Source organism: Metopolophium dirhodum, chromosome 2, assembly GCF_019925205.1.
Source record: "Metopolophium dirhodum isolate CAU chromosome 2, ASM1992520v1, whole genome shotgun sequence".
Taxonomy (NCBI): Eukaryota; Metazoa; Arthropoda; class Insecta; order Hemiptera; family Aphididae; genus Metopolophium; species Metopolophium dirhodum.
The window spans coordinates 323,372-342,384 of NC_083561.1; positions in this window are offsets into that span (position 1 = coordinate 323,372).

The following is a 19,013-nucleotide window of genomic DNA, read 5'->3' on the forward strand; positions in this document are numbered from 1 at the left end:
ATGAACGACTATAATATATAATAGGAATGCTGCGCTTTATTACTATCCCTTGGTAAACGGTTCGTATATTATATATTATAATTTATAATAATATTATATATTGTCTTAAAGAGCGTATAATAATAGTATTTCCACATCCGTGTACCACACTCGACCGAAGATGGAACAACCTATTATACCATGTCTAGTTCTTATCCTTCTCGCTGCGAGCACCTTTTATATTATATATTATATACACTGAGCTCTCATCATAACGACGTCGGGTCCTCGAACCATCCCCGAAATGGTTTATCACTGCACTCGTTGGAGCCGTTTATTTTTATACAATTTTCTCGTCTGCATAAAACAACGCCGCCGTACATCACCGTCCGGTACAGACATAATCGCCTAACTGCAGCACGTGGTTACAATACACTCGGTATGGTATAATATGGGTACGACGAGAGACTAAAATTATTTAAAGGGTGATTCACCGAGGCGTATGCTTACACTCCATTATTATTGTATCCCTTAATTTTGTATACTTTATTTCAAATTTTTAATTTATACTAATAAATAATAATGTTACATTTTCAGAAGATCAGAATTTTTATGAAATTTAAGGAGTGCCCTGTGGTGATAAAACAACTTATTTTTTTTTTAAATATGAGAACTTTTCTTTTTCCTGTAAACTGAAAATTTTGAATAATATTCTAAATCAAAATCCGAACGAATACAATAAAAATAGTCTGAGTTTTGTTAAATTAAACATAATTTACGGAGAATGATTCAGTTCATGTATGGTTTTAGGTTTGGATTACATGAGGACAAGGTCAAGTATTTGAAAATATTACGAACATGAAATGTATATTTATGTAATTCAAATACTCAAAAATCGAAATTTTATAAATTCGTAATTCAATGATATAATTTGGTTGATCATAATTTATAACGTTTGGTCAATCACTTTGTATGGACATATGACAATAATATGTCATAATGTTTTCGCGGTTGTTTGCATCACAGATATCTATTTAGTACTAAATAGCGAACTCCCACTATGAATTGAAGCATCAAGGTTTATTATTTCTAAACCTGTTGTTTTTAAAAAATAAAAAATATTTTATATAAATCATTTTACATTTACTATTTTATTTTACCATTAAAAACAATGTTATTCCTAATACATTTTGTATAACGAATGAAATGTTTTGCCCCCGAGAAAATGGCGGCCGTCTACAGCTGAGCTTCACTTGATAAAAATGTAAATGATATTGGAGTACCTTATCTAGTTAGTATAGATATCTGTGGTTTGCATGTATACGTCCGACGAAAATATGTTTACTCAATCACATAAAAATAGTCAACACCTACCCAACGGACGAGAACGAGATTTTCAATGCCAGACATTATTTATTTTTTCTTGGACGAATTTTAGTTTTTAATATAATTTTGAATTTTAAGCACATGTTACGGCATAAAGAAATCTATTCAGTTTGTACAAAGATAGATGAATAAGTCCCGAAAAGTTGAAAATACTAGTCTTATGCCTTATAATTCTTATAAACTCGTATAGTATAGTTTCAAATTAAACTAATAGAAAATCCATTGGATATATTAAAATATTATTCCAAAATGTCTGTCGAGTCAAACGCATAAAATAAACAGATACCTTCGACTAATCGTCTTCAACTAACAATTTGCTTAATCAACTACGTTAACCCAATAAGCGACTAATATATACCCTTTGACATCTCTACGAAATTGATTTAATTGAATTTACAGTTTACAACGACGATGGATTTTTGTCGGACATACATGAATTATTAAGGTTAAACGATTGGGTTTAATTGACGTACATGCTAATTTATTTTTAAATATTTAACGTTGGGAAAAATCAGTTGAACACCGCAAATGGACTAATTTCAAATGATAATTATTAATTGATTGGTCGATTAATAACAAAACTCGGTATACAATGGTACATCGGTGGTTACTATGACGGCATTGAATATTATAACGTTCGAAAGAATTTGTATGTAATTATAATATCCAGCTACTATGTATAGGTTATAGGTATTACGGGGTAATTATTATTACGTCGATATTACTGTATCGCCTGCACATAAATAATAGAAATATAATTTGTATACACATGGGGACACAAATATTATGGCGATTATTTTCAACTTAACCGTGGTAATGACGATTAGTACTTACCTTCGAGGACTTGGGTGTGGGTAACGACGAAAAAAGTCGTAATAATATAAGTACCTACCTATACCATTTAGATTTTGAGTGGAGCGATGAATGCATTGATTTTACAATGAGATGTGTGTTTTTTTCAGTGAATAAGTTTTTTAGTAGAAATAAAAAATGTTTTGATCTTCAACTTTGAGGGTGGGGTTTTCGTAAAAAATTGAATCTAATGATATATAAAGTGTCCTATAAACAACGCCGATGGTTAAAAAAATGTTATTCAACATTTCCGGGGGGGGGGGGGGGGGGGGGGGGGGTGGTGGTGGTGTCAAAAGAATAAATGCTCAATATTTTTTAAAATGAACAAAAGTTGATTTTTGAGAAATTTAAAAATACATTGGCACAATTATTTTTGTTTATAAGTGTGAAACTTAAATTTTTACACAATTGTCAAAATGACGAACATTTGGAAATAATTTTATTATTTCAGGCATTGCAGCTCGCCCTAACGCGTAGGTCACGACTTACCATACTTTACTAGTGCTACTGCGTGCTGAGACCGTTTATTATATTTTCCGAAAACTTCAGTACGAATTGGTGTGAATTATTTTCGATCAGTGCAAAATCGTGAGTCTCCATCGTAGATTTCTATAATAATAATAATAACAATAATATAAAATACGAATCTCCGATCGTTTTGCGTGTTTATAGTTTCAAGAGAGCTGCGTACATAGTAATAATAATAATATACAAGTCAATAATACACGCTCACTGCAGACGCGCACAACGACTTTTGATTGTTGTATAAAACTATTTTTCGATTGCAGCAAACATCGCTGATTACAATCTATTGAAGACGAGCGAAGTTTCCGAAAATTATATCCATTGAAAGCCCGATAAAAGGGAAACAGTTTTAAAGTTAGCCGAGCAACGGAGAGTGCGAGTAAGTCAATGCCACATTGCCACAGCCATCATCGTATCAGTCCGAACGAGTGCAGCGTATAATTCACGTCGCGTGTTTATTATAATATTGCTTATATATTGCTATATAGTACATGGGTGTACTTACGTATATGGTATATAATATAAAAGAAGATTTCCGCGACGTCTCAACCGCGCGCGACTGGCGCACACGCGGCGACCGAATTTTAATTAATTTCGTCTCGGTAATTTCAGAAAATAAATTTAATTAAAACAAGTGTATAATGTTACAAACATATTATATAATACACCTCAGACGTTCGTTACCAATTCGCAGCGTGTACCTATGTTATGTATATACCTATAACTATATAATACATAGTATAGGAACACTCGTGGGTGCAGCGTACGGCGGCGTAGTTGCAGGAAAGCGTTAGACCGACACTGCTAGTTATATTAAATCGGTACACGAATCAAAACAAAAAATAAAAAAATGATGACAAACTTTTGAACTTCTCACGTGTCAAAATGTTATCGCAAGAGACGGTGCTATCGACTTTCCTCAAGACTCACATAAAGTTCTTAAAAACCCCGTGCAGTTATAGGTCTCTGTTATAAGTGTCATATTATAAAATTTTTACAAACCCAGCATTCAAAATCTCTGATTATAAATGTAGGTATATTATACATATAGCATTCCCGTATGGTTTTAAACTTCGGATACTAATATACCAGGTAGCATTCTGTAATTATAATATTATGATATTATTATAATAATGTTCATTGTTATACTAATATTATAATCACAAATAATATTAATTAATGTTAAAATAATATTTTTAAACAAAAAATTGCTACCGGGATAATATTCGTTTTACTAAAGGTACATGTAAAATATAATATATACGGTATAGTCAAAAACGTCCGAAGATTAAAGCGGTTTTTGGTGATTGTAAAAATTTAAAATGTAAACTGCGATTTAACGAATATCAGTGCGGAAAAAAAGGGTTACGCATACTTTAGTCATAGAATGGTTATAAATTATAATACGCGTGTATTGTTCGGTCTCCGAAATAAAATTGAATTTTCCCAATATATATAGCACGCGTCATGTAGTTTACTTTAAAAATATCCCCTCGTACACATATATCGTGTTCGAAAAGTATTTAATATATTATATTCCGTGTTTACTGTATACGATACGGTGGACACGAGAAAAATATATAATCGCACGAAATGTATCACCGATCGAACGGGAAAAAAATATTTTATTAATAAAAAAAAGAAGGTATTTCGGATCAGACGAAAACTATGTAATATACGGCACCACCCGGATTAAATTTTAATTAATTTCGAGAAAATTACGTTCACGAAGCGTACATGTATGTAGTACCTATATTTAGTTGGTAATAGATGGGTAATCAAAAATTCGATTGTATAGTCTATGAAGTTTAATTATTCATAAACCGTACAAAGTTCGACTGTTAATAAATTATCAGACGCCTTGAGGGAAAAATAAAATATCAATTTTCAAAAATATATATATTAACGCCACCATTCCTATTAATATAATAATAATAATAATAATAATAATACTTTCTTAAGCACATAATTTTGCTAATCGTACCTATAGTACCAGATACTATTATAATACGCGAAATCGTATATCATGGCGAATCAATATAGGCGTTACCTATTTGTATACCTTACATGTTTTAGATATGGGGAATTTGCCAGTAAATTTGTAAATTTGAAAATAAAGTTCTGTGTCATTTTACCTATTCCTGAAAATGTTAATGCTGGCATTCATTATATTTGTTATAATTTATGTATAATAACAATAAGTGATAACATATTAAATATTTTTGTAACTGACAAGAACAAAATAATATCATTGTTTTAAACTTTTAGATAAGTGAATACCTAAGTAAATAATATAAGATATATTATATTTAATAATAAAATATGTAAGTAAGTAAAATATTATATATGTAAGTATTAAATATATTCTAAAATTCAAAATGCTTAAATAAGTAACGATTATTTTGTAATTATTGGTTACCCATGAATATAATGAACTATACCGAAATAGCTAGTACCCACATTCGTGAGTATTTAGGTATACATTAACTACCTATAATAGTTATTATATTTTGTCGATCAATTTGACTGTGCAGTGCAGTGGCGTCTGCAGTGGTGGGGGCTAATGGGCTGAATGCCCCCCCAAATTGCTCGTATTATTATTACTTAAAAAAAAAAGTGAGTGCTGTCATGGGACACCCGATAGAAACGAAGTTTGTTTTCCAATAAATATTATAGATTACAAATACATTTTGTGGAACCATTCAAAATAAAAGTAAATATCAATAAGAAAATGTGAAAAATAAATGAAAATGAAAATGATTATTATTAATATTTAATTACTATTATATTAATTATATTCAATAATCGAAATTATAGGCCTGTGATAACTGAATATGATACGTGTGTTTATGATGTAATTAATTTAAAATATCTTGAAAATACTGCATCGATGATGGTGTCATCTCTCGTTGTAGATTCTGCTGGATTGGTTATCATATTATGTAAATTGAATGTGTCCATAAGGGAAGTTTTAAAAGTTTTCCATTTCTTATCATTAAAATTGATGTTAAAGTCACCAAATTGTTATAATTTATAAATTATTATAATTATAAATACATAAGATGCAGATCTTATTACGCTGTTTCAAATCCTCGCGTTATACCCGTTTTCTATTACCTAGTCTATACCAAACGCGACGCACAAAATTATGTAATCACGACTAAGGTAAAGCACTATATAAGGATATATGGAACAATGATTATTCTAGGAAAACAATTTCCTGAAATAAAAATTTTTACGTGTCATGCAAGGAGATTATAATATGTATATAAGATGTAACCAAAAATGTATGTTTTGTAAGGACCGTGGTATAGATTTCAGTGTATGGTTGTGCAAAGTGCATGGAATACGCGTGATATACGCGACCAGCACTTTTGAGGATTTCAACTTTTTCACCCGGCACTATGGGGATTCCCACTTTACGGACCGCTGGACGAAAATAGGTCGCTTTCCAACGCTTCAACCAGTGTAGTGACATATTATCAATATACGTAGGATATATAATAATAATATAATCAATCTACAACCGTCACTACAACTTACCACTCACGCTTTTTTTTTGTTCCATCCTACCGATCGATCTAATAATGCGATAATTTTTCAGAAAACTGATCTGAATTCATTACAATGTCTATTTGAGATCGGTCAGTCCACATTTTAAGATTTCTGATTTAAATTCCAAATAAACCTCGAATAATGAACGTTTGAAAATTCCGAAGTTTCAAAATATTCAAGCTACATTTTTAGAGATTGGGAATGGGGGAGGGGGGTTGTGAAATTGGGAAAAGTGGACTAACCAATCTCAAGTAGACATAATAACGAATTCAAATCTGTTTTAAAAAGTATTATCGCATTACTAGATCGATCGGTAGGATGGAACAAAACAAAGCGGGAGCGGTAAGTTGAAGTGACGGTTGTATGTTAAAATTTATAATATATCTTGCGTATGATGGAATAAAAATTGGATGTTTTGACTAAAATAACTGTTTAATATATTATAAATTGTAGTATTTCGCCGGAAACGTTTTTTTCCGGCTAGCCCCGCATCGTGCACATCCATAAAAACTTCGTTTCAAAAAATATTTATCAAGTTTCAACTGTCAATTTATAAAAAAAAAATTTTAATTAATCAAATACAATCCAAGTGAGGACGGTATAACCAAGCTGGTTACCAAACAATTTTAATACATTTTCAATTTTTTTCTCCAATTTTTTTTAAAAAGCATTGACCATTTTCCTTTTCGACCTCCTAAAAGTACCAACTAGATCCAATTTGCTTCCAAGAACATGCATTGGGAAGTTTATGATCAGTGCATTTTTTCTACCAGAAAAGTTGAGAAGTTACAATCATTTTAAAATACCTCAAATAAACGTCTGAAATTATTAGACTGGACAAAAAAAATAAAATAGTAACTAATTTTCAAGCCCCCCCCCCCCCATTGAAAAATCCTGCGTACGCCACTGGGGCAGTGTGTGTGTGTGTAATATTATAGATATAGGTACTCTCGTAAATGTCACGCGTTGTATGGATATTATGGAATATAAAATATTATATAATTATTAAACATAGGTAAGTATTCTAAAATTCAAACCGTGTAAATAAGTCGTTGACATTAAAATTGATGATGTGTGTTTAATATACCATTTGCAGTTTCAAAATGATGTGTATATAAGACTTAAATATACTTACTACCTTTCTTAATGACGTATAGTCTTATGAGTTACTTATGGCTACAATATCATACGTGTACGCACAGGGGGTGCCGGGGGTGCCTGGGCACCCCGGACCCTTCACCAAAAACGACAAGGGCCCTAATTATTAATCAAGTATAAATTAAATTAATGAAATTATTGACGAATTCAAAAATGTTGTTCCTTTTAAACGTCGATTATCATTATAAGATTGTATATCTATATATTGTTATGTAATATTAATTTATTAGAATGAATAATAAAATAAAATAAATATTTTTAGTGCATTTGATATCTTTAAAACATTTGTCTGTATCTATAATTGTTTTCAAAATTATTGTGGGCATTAATTTTTAGTGTGCACCCTCGGAACCAAAAGTCTGCGCACGCCTATGAAAGTATAGACTATAAATACCGGAATAGTAAATTCGCAGGGACATGCATTTATTATAGATATATTACACGATTTACACGTGTAAATAATTTAAAATTAGGGGTCACTCACTAGGAAAACGGGTATATTTGCGTCATAAAACCGTCGATCAATTCGACTGTGCAGTGTGTATATATTATTATATAGGAATACTATCGTAAATGTCGCGCGTTGTATGAGTATATTATGGTCGACTGCATTTTGGTGCAATTATATAAAAAATGATTTATTTCCAAATGGATGCGCCCCGCGATATGTATTTTTTTTCCAGTGGACACAATATAATATACATATAAGTATTATACAATAATAGTATAAACGCGTAAACTCAATACGCGCGTAGAGTTAAAAATAATTTTTCCCAGGAGTCGTTATTAAAATTCCGGCTAAAGCCGGTAAAAAACTAACCAGCCGGTGGCTTATCCCAGTGACTTAGTCTGCAGTATATAATAATAAAGGTACGGTATGCCTATATAATACACGCGGCGGTACATAAATACATAATATTATACATAAGTAAACTCTTGATGAACAGCATTCGTTATGTGATTGCCAAATTAAGATGATTATCATACGCACTATATAGTTGCCGTATGGTACATCATTGTACTTAGCTTTTTAAGAATAAATACTAACACATTTCTCTTCGTCGCGGGTGGAGTTTCTGGAAAACGTGATGTCATACACTTATGGTACAATATTTTTTTGTCTTCGATTGCGCGATAGATGCTGGTGATTATGCTGATATTATTATAATAACGTTTTGCCAAGTCTCTGCTTTAGCAGTGGAATGTCGGCGTGATAATTTAGTAGGGGGCGCCGCGCGCCGGGAAACAGGGTCCTTCTTCTTTAAAAAAAAAAAAATGTATGCGTTTCCGTTCTAATTATATCCCATCCAATAAGATATTTAAATATTTAGGTTCGAACATTTTTTTCCATTTTTGCATCCCTTTTTTATTTGTTTCCAAAGGTTAGGTTAGGTTAGGTGAGGGGTGCGTACGCGTCTAATAAACAAAACTAAAATACCAGTCCCTAACACTCAATTAAGTTGACTACCTAGAGGATATAATAATAGTTAACTGCAACAGCACTATAATATATAAATATTATAAAATCGGTCATCGTCGTCGTCGTCAGTTTCAATACGATAAAATAGAATTTAAAACAATTTACGAATACACTAGAGTATTACACACAGCTGGTCACTGACCGTATGACTCATATAGCGTTAATAATATATCATTTTCGATACGTTTTTATTTCTTCACGTCATATTTTTGTCAAACTGCCGACTGCCGAACATAGATACTATAATTGTACTACTCCTACCATAGTAGCATTTTAAAATATGTATTTTATTTTTCGGTACGTTAATGTCTATACATACGTATACGATGCATAAAAGTCGTCTAGTGACTCACAATAATAGTCTCGTAATATTATATTATATTTCAGCGCTTGGCGAACGAAGATTTCCTTTTTTTAAAATCTATAAAGTCAACTCTCACGGGTTGACGTCGTATGCGTATCCAGACTATAGCTAATAATAACGGTAAAGTAAACGAGTTTTTCCAGCACTGAGATAGATAACTCGGTCCACGTCTCTCATATTATATACCTCAAATAAGTGCAATTCGACCATACCCTCAGCTATGATACCGTCTATATCGAAGTCAAATAGATAGGTATATAATATGAGAGACGTGGACGGAGTTATCTATCTCGAGTATGGTCGAATTTGTAATGATATGCTCACACATCATTATAATAAATAAACTAAAATCTTACAGAATAATAAATAACGGCCAGACTGTCGTTCGTAGAAATCGGTCATCCCCAATAAAACTATTGTCACCGACAAAAAGGTCTTTGCCGCCGAAGAGAAATCTAGTTCGGGGAAATACAAAAACGTTTGATAAAACCACCTACCACTCTCTGGTCGGCATATCCGTGTCGTCCCTAAAACCAGTGCATGAGCACCAACCACCAAAGTAACAACCTCTCAAGTACCAAAGAAACCGATTTCAACGAGCGACAACTGGACTTCTTATGCAAGCAATAATCAGTGCGTTCGTTAATTCAATTTGTGTATTTGAAGTAGTACTTTATTTTATCTAAAACCTAAAACTCCTACAATATTATCTACGAACAACTGCGAATCAGGTAAGGCATTTAATATAATATTTTATATTTATTGCGTTAATACACTATATGTGTTTTTTACATAAAATTACATTGTACGGTGTATTTGATCTAATTCTCGAATACACGATCTCGAGAGCCCTCCGAACACCTGGAGGAAGGTAATAGCTTAATTTTACTATTTTAACATCTATTTTAATATAACTATCGACAGGAGTCGTATTTATATTCGTATTTTTATTTTATCTATTTCTAAGTTATTACAAATTGCACTTATTTGAGTCGAACTGCACTTGGGTAAAAAGCAGGTAGTGGTCGAACTGCACTCGTTCAAAATAAAGAGTTAAAATTTAAGCCTTAAGGTCACTATGAACGTTCACGTGTACGTGCATAAGTGCATATTAATACCGTGTAACATTACCGTGTTGTTAGACATAGCAGAATGTGTTTTTACTTGCTACGAGTCGAACGTGTATAGTGGAAACTGGAAAACGTTAAACATATTACGAACGCTACGGTGTACAATGTACATATTTAATAGCTTTATATATTAGTTCGTAAATGTAATTTATATAACGTAGATAATTATTGTCACCAAAAATCGATGAAAGAAACTAACCTAACCAGATAATAAATAGATATCAGTAAAAGTTGAGATTAATACTTACATTTTATACCGCGTACTATGTAGACCTGTGTAAACTACAACTAGTACACACTTGAACGTCGCTGTATGGACGATTTAAAAATTATTAAAAGTGAACAAGGCTGTGAATTAATTGTGTATAAAAAATATACATTTTACGAAGAAAAATATGTAAATTATGGTGTTAAATGGCATTGTATCCATCGTGGTTGTCTTTCAAAACTGTATCTTAATGAAAGTTCTACAGTTATTTTTCGATGTGAGTTAACGCGTGAACACGAAGAACCTCGTAATTTGTCTCGAAAAATTATTTCAAAATTCAGAAAAGAGAAAAGCAGCTGACCAAGGTATTTATAGACCATTGAAAATGAATAGGGAAGAAATTGTCAACGCTCCAATAGAATTAACACAATCGTTAAATAGTAACGACATAAATCGAATACGAAAAATATTTATCATGAACATCGAAAAAACTATCCGATTTTACCAAAATCTCTTAATGATACGCATGAAACTATTAAAAATTACAAATTAAAACAAATATTGATGAAGATTTTTTACTAGATAACAATTCTGAATATAACATTATAATATTTTAAACCAAAACAAATTTAAAATATATATGTGAAAAAATGATTGTTTTTGTGGATGGCACGTTTTCACACTGCCCAAATTTTTTTTATCAAATGTTCACATTGCATACAGTTCACAATAATTATTATGTATCATTTATCTTTGCTTTGCTTCCAAATAAAACTATAGGAACGTATAAAAATATGTTTAAAATAATAACTGAAAAGTGTAATGAATTTGGTTTAATATTTATGCCAAATTTATTTGTAGCAGATTTTAAACAAGCAATCCATAATGCGGTCCACGAAATGTTTCCTTTATGTAGAATAATAGATTGTAAATTCCATTTATCGCAATCATGGTATCGTAAAATTCAAAATTTAGGACTTGCAACAGAATACAAATCTAAAACAGAAACTGGAAAATGGCTGCGTAATATATTTGGTTTAAGTTTTTTATATTCAGTGGAAGTTGGTGAATGTTATACAGATGATTTTATGTCAACTAGCCTATAGGTAACCTAACCTATCCCAGAAAACCACGCTGTTCGAGAATTTAGTGACTATTTAGTTGATAATTATATTTCTAACGATGGACTTTTCCCGCCTCATATAAAAAAAATTATATAGAAAAATACATTAACTTATATGCTCAAAAGGGTATTACCAGGCTAGAGTTTTTGAATGCTGTTTGTTATTACTACAAAAAATTATGAAAAAAATTATAAAAAATGAAAAAAAAAATGAATAATATTTGACAAGAAATTATTAAAATAGTTATAAAAATAAAAAAAAAGTTATAATAAAATTTGATGATTTAATATATGTATATTTTATAATATTATATAAAATGGTATGTATAAAACAATCATTTTTAACCACGCCAATGATTAAAATCATTGTCAGTCCTAAGCCTGTAAGTGGGAAGGGAAATGAGTGTTTTATAAACGTTTAACCCCTTCAAATGCATGATATTTTTGTTGGAATACCTTTTTTGAGCCCAAGTGCAGTTCGACCATTACCTTTTTTGAACCCAAGTGATATTTGACCATTTCTTTTTAGGTAGTAAGTGCAATTCGACTATCCCGATAGCTGATATTATGTCATATCATTACCTATATATAGGTCAGATACCGGTCGGATTTTCAGACCCAAAAACCTAGTATTCCGGAGAACCTGTGAAATCCTCGCACGCGGTCTTACATAATATTATAATATTTATTACTTGCAGGTCTCCGGACGCGAGGTTTTCAATCACGGCTTGCGCCGCATACCGGCTATAATAATATATACATGCGTAATATATACGACTTATAGGTAGGAATTTTGTGCGCGTGGTTCGATGATATATAATAAAAAAATAACGCGCATATTTCTGCGCGAGCATTTTCGTCTTCGGCAATAAATATGTCATAAGCACATCGTCTCGGGGAAAATAATAATAATAAAAGGACACGAGGGCTTTTCCTCCGCGGAGTTTTCACCGTACGGGCGCACATCCATTGTGTTGCGTTTGTGCAGCCGTTTCGCATAACGCGCATATTATGTGTGTGTGTGTGTGTGTGTGTGTGTGTGTGTGTGTGTGTGTGAGGAAAAACATCGAAAAGGGCAACGCCAGAGCTTAAATTATATACCGCAAACTGCTGCAGCACGCGGTTTACCGCACCTCTAGCGACGACGACAATGGATTTCTACAGACTTCCGACTTTACAGGGCGACCCGCGAGAATGCAGTCTTCACGCCTTATTAAAAAATAATATATATATATTTAGAAAAAACGAGAAATTTTATACATTTTTTTTATTCCGAGCTCCTTTACCGAAAACGCCACCCCCCCTCGTTCTTTCTTTCACCTACATACTATATATATATTATATACCCGCACACGGACGGCGTGCATACCGAAGGGCTGATTATTATTGCTCTCGAGTACACACTCAAATGCCGCCCGAGACGTTTTTTCATATATTATGCGCTTGTCTGTCGCCCCTTCTATTCCCACCGATCTTCACCGCGAACCCCGACAACAACCCTTGGTTCACCCCCACCCCGGTCACCGTACTCGACTGCTGCTGCAGTCCTACACCACACACGTCGTATTCGGCTGTGCACGTGACCGTTTTTTAATTCCGATGCATGCTGCAAGAGCCGTTTTAACACCGCCCCTCTGCAAATCTGCAGACGGTTTATTATAATATTATACTCGTATTAATCAATCCCCGATAACGGACGGCTGTGATGTTTAGAATTTGATTGAAAGACCCACGTGATTCGTTCGTTATCGTCGAAAAATATTCATGATTAATGGGATAATATATCGATTATGTCATCATGATCGTTGTTATTGCATTGTGAACAAATATATTTTACCGTGCTTTTTCTAGCACCAAAGTCTCGACGATGTTCGAATACTATTGTAGCTATATAATATTATTATTTATTTCGTCGAAAAAATAAAATCATTTTCAAAATGTAACTTTAAAATATATGGTATATTAATATAATATGACAATATTTAATTTCAATATTCCTATGATGTATATTGCATTTATTAATATATATAATATTATATGAAAGAAAGGGAAAAACTCAATTTACCGACGAACATATACGAAATAATTGGTCCCGACTGTCAACCCGAAAAAGTTATGTCATTCCTCAGTACCACCAAAATTAAAAATATATTTAAAAAACATTTAGTCATAAGTCACAAAGTCCCCCCCATAATTGTAACCAAATTGTCACCCAAAAACTAATTTAACGTACAAGTGTAACAATGTTAAAAGCTAATGGCCCCCGTCGCCGAAGCTACAAAAAGATCAATAAAAAATTAAAATAAATATTATATGAAATATATACATATTTATTAACTATTAACGCATTATATAATATAAATTTATCATATTGGTTGATGAAAAATTTGAGTTATGAAAACTATTTAATAAAGCCATAAATATATTTTTAATTTGCAGTTAAATTCGTATTACGAAAGTAAAGCTCTCGGCGTATAACATATAATATAATGACAAAAGTCTTCTTCTGTGACATGAAAGAAACTTTTCACTCTAATATTTTACGATTACAAAAATAAAATATTTATACTATATATACGATTTTAATCAAATTAAAAGCTTACATTTTACTATGATGTATACTGCGATTTCAATAGGACTTTCTTACGGAAATAACATAATAACTCCTCGAAAAAGAAAGAGACAGAGAGCGAGAAAAAAACTTAACCTCTAGAAACTATTATGAAAAAATCAAACGGTCGACAAAACGACGGCGTTTATATTTGTATTGGAAACGCCAAGGACTGTTCAAATATATACTGTGCAGGGTTGTATTGCAAAAAGAACGTTTGTTTATTCATTTTTTTTTTTTTGGTAAATCAGTTTTTGTAGTACTATCGAAGTTAATACGACTTAAAACTACGGTCAACCTTTAAATAATATATTATATGAGTGCGTGTAGCACAATGTGTCAATATCGAGAATCGCACGCAGTGATAATATAATAACACTAAGCGTGAAACTTATAAGTCGTTTTTAATCAAAACTTCGAGTCACGAAAAACCCACAAGCATCATAATATTATGGAGTAAAACGTAATGTACGTATTCAATGTATATACCAACGTGGCTGTTATAATATATTATATAAAATATAAATCCTACACAGCTAATTTTAATAATAACAATACGTTGTAGTGATGTGACAAACTCGTTATAAATTCACATATTATAACCTAATACTAAAAAATATTGATGTACCGCCCAATACGCGAGCACATGCAGCGAACTTAACGCCATTATAATGTGTGTGGTTAGTGGTTTTATTGTAATAATAGTATAACGTACCTCTTTATGGCTTTATGACATTATCGGTTATACAACTCTGCTTCCCTGTATATACGGTATAATATTATACTTTACGCTAACATTATACTCAACCCTATTATATAATATAATATACCGATTTGACTATTACTTTATTATGCGTATTGATAGATACTGAATTTATTCATTTCTAAAATCGTCAATAAAGTTTCTTTGGTGAGTATAATATTATAATACTATATAATGTAGGTATACAGATCCTGGAAATAACAATAATTATATTATTCGAGTTATCCGCGGCGGACGTCTCAAAGTGGCTACCAAAGGGCAAATTGGCGGGTGTGCATCTGAGGGGGCAGGGGGGGGGGGGTGCCCTGCGCTGAATTGTATGGACTTATTTGACGACGTTTCCGGAAATTTCCAGTCCCGGTGCGTGCGTGGGCGGAAGATTCGTATATATAATATTAGTGGATCCGATGGAGTAGAAAGAAAGAGCGCAGTGGCGCGGCGGACCCTCGCCGGTTCTTCGACGCGAGTTTCGCGGGGAACAGAATATATATGAAGAGGAAGCGGTTATGAATCAAAGACCATTACGCGCTCTCTCTCTCTCTCTCTCTCTCTCACCCACGCACCCACACACCCATTTGTATATAGTACGGTCTATGAGAATGCCTGCGCACAAAGAGTTGCGGCGGGGCGCGGGTGGAGAGTGATCGAGTGTAGAAAACCGAACTGATATAAATGACTGTTTTATACGCGCGTATCATATATGTATTGTGTGTGTGTAATATTATATTATATCCTGGGAAAAAGTCGTAACGCGAATAAACTTTTACTACCAATCAATTTAATGACTTTTGTACGGAAAAAGGTTATTTTATTTTATTTTTAAAAATAATAATAATAATATATACTTGTACTTTGAGATTTCAAATCTCGATGTAACTTCCCGTGGATGCAGTCGACGCGCTTATTATTATTATTTCATCGTTTGCGACGTGGAAGGTCGCACATTAAGTGTGTCGCGTGGAGTGACACGGTTTGCGCTAAACGGAACACTCCAACGTATTTTATTTTACATCATGGCTGTCTGCGTGTGCTTCTGTCGAGTGTCTAAAAAACGCCGCGGGAGAGCTTGTTAGAACGGCTACAACTGTATTATTATTATTATTATAATGCAGCTGATGTGGTGCTCCACAGTCCTCTACCGCGTGAATCGGTTCAGAATAGAAAATTCAATAAATAAATTATTATCATAATGTAAGGAGCGCGTACTTGGTCGTACTAAATGTATTATGAATTATAACTGCGTAGGGCTGGTATTTCGATGCACTTTGCATTGTTTTCGATGCATGAAGCTACGCGATGTTCATTTTATAACATAATAAACAGTTCATGTGTTTTTGAATCAAAATAAGTAGTTTTTAATCTGCATTTTTGATGATTTTTGTTTTTAATGTGATTTTTTAAAATTTTGTTAGAGAATTTCAGGGTTTTAAGGACATTTAACACTTAACTCCCGTTTTATTTAATTTTAATTTTAAGATTTTTACTTAAATAAGTAACTTTGAATCGCAATAACAAGGCTTTCATCTAATCTTTTGTTGATCATAATTTTTCAAACGGATCCGTAGGTACAATGTAAAAATCGAGATTAAGAATGGAGACGGCAAATAATTTCTGCTTTTTTCAGATCTAAAGACTTCGTAGAAGAGAATAGGAATTGTGCAGTCCTGCAAAACTTTTTTTTAAATTTAATAAAATATAATATTGTTTGATTTAAAACTTGTTTAAAATAAAAAAAAGCATTAGTATAGGTAGCTAACAAATCGATTAACTTCATTATTGAAGTGCATTTTATAGGTACATTATTTTGAATTTTTTAGCATTTTTTCCGACATTACGTTCCCAGCCTTAATAGTTAATTATAATATATTTAACATGTATGTACGACTGTCATGACGTCACGATACTGTTCATCCGATGACGTGGACGATGTATAATTTTTTTATCTGATCAACGCGTCGACTGCTTCAGTGTGTTTGTGATAGGTATTATCATGTCTGCCGAACGAGGATAAAAAAATAATTTAAAAAGTCTGTCTAAAATTAATAACGATGTACATCGTATTATGCAAAGTAAATTAAAATCTCTGTTAATATAATGAATTATATAGTAAATTATAACTAAATTTCTGTACAAGTGTACACGCAATAATTTATACCCGCGACATGGGTAACTTTTCGAAATATGTCAACGATTTTATAGTAACAGATAATAAATTATAATTAAAAAATGTTTGCGAGATTAAAATAATTAGATCTAAGTTATCAGTTGAACATGTATATTGAGTGTATGAAAATCGAATAATACAAATATTAACTATAGTCTATAACAATCGTGTATTTATTGGAGTTCGGAATTGTGAAAATAGTAATTAAAATATTGTTATCTTACAATTTTTTTTTTGAGGGTTTGACGTTTGTCTATTCTGGTTTTAAAATATCATAATATTTAAAATCGATTTAACAGATATAATTTATCACATTGCTTGTGGGTTGTACTGTCTTAGCTTTATAATAATATGCCCCTAATAATAATCGTATTATTAATAGCAATGGACAATTACAGTTTTTCAAGGTGGCGTTATTATAATTTTCTACTCCGCACCAGTCAAAAATGTCTGTAGATACGTATTTCCGATGACACATCCCAATATGAATTATTTTACCGTCTTTGTTTTAAGTGTTATAAGTTATAACTATTTCGATTAATTAAAAATACATTGCCTACACATCGTACACAGCTATAAAAAAAACACCTGTATAGACAGTACCACATTTCAGATGTATACAATCATAATGTAACAGATTATGATTTTTTTTTATTTAATCATATTAATTTAGGTATGTTAAATTAAAAAAAAAATAGAAATCAATAATTACTAAGCTGCGTAATTTATGAATTATTTTTTAGTACCTATTTTTGTTTGGTTTGAAAAAAAAATTCTACAGTCGAAAACTGTGAATGCTTATCAGTTATCAGTTATCATAGTAATACTTATAAGTAGTTATAGGTATATACCTATTTTAAATTGAGAAATGATTGTACACGATTTCAAAATCTAATACGTATTATATTTATATACATTACCAATATTACGGTCATCGGTTTTCGTGTCACATATAAACGCCCATATTATATATAATACGTATATATTATGATCAATATATAATGCACTTATTATAAATTATGTTACGTATAATATTATCATAATAATATATTACAAACATTATATTATACGTATGGTTTTTTCCTTTGTAACGATGTATGTTTTACCGAGGACATGTTTACGGTAAGTGGTAGCGGCTGCGGCGGCGATCTAGACGACAAAAACTCCCCCGTCTGCTTATATATTATTATTATTATTATTATTATTATTATTATATTGTATGCATATATATGCTCAGGCGACTTTTACAAATATGTATGATAAAAAAAAAATAAGCCACCACCCGTCTTTTGTGTATACATTATTATACTTATCAGTAGGGTTCCAGAACATAATATTCTCCCCGACAAAAAAAAAAAATCTAATAAAATATTACGAACTGTAGTCATATTAATATACGGAGCGTGTTGTGGCTTTCGAGACGTGGTGTGCCGCTACACTGTATAGTGCAGTATCTACGTCACAAAAGTTAAAACGATTAGGATTTTATCAATCGAAGGAGAACTAAAACTATCAGCCCGTAAAATTTGTTTAACGGGCAGTCTAATTTTCACGTGATAAATAGTGAAAAATAGCTGGTAACTTCTCTGTTGCACTCCTGTGGAGTGTTATACTCCGTCATTGAGTATAAGCACTGCAATAGATGATGTGTTAAATTTGAATTCAATGATAAATCATTTATCACGATGAAAAGTGATTCTGAGTGAACTGAACTT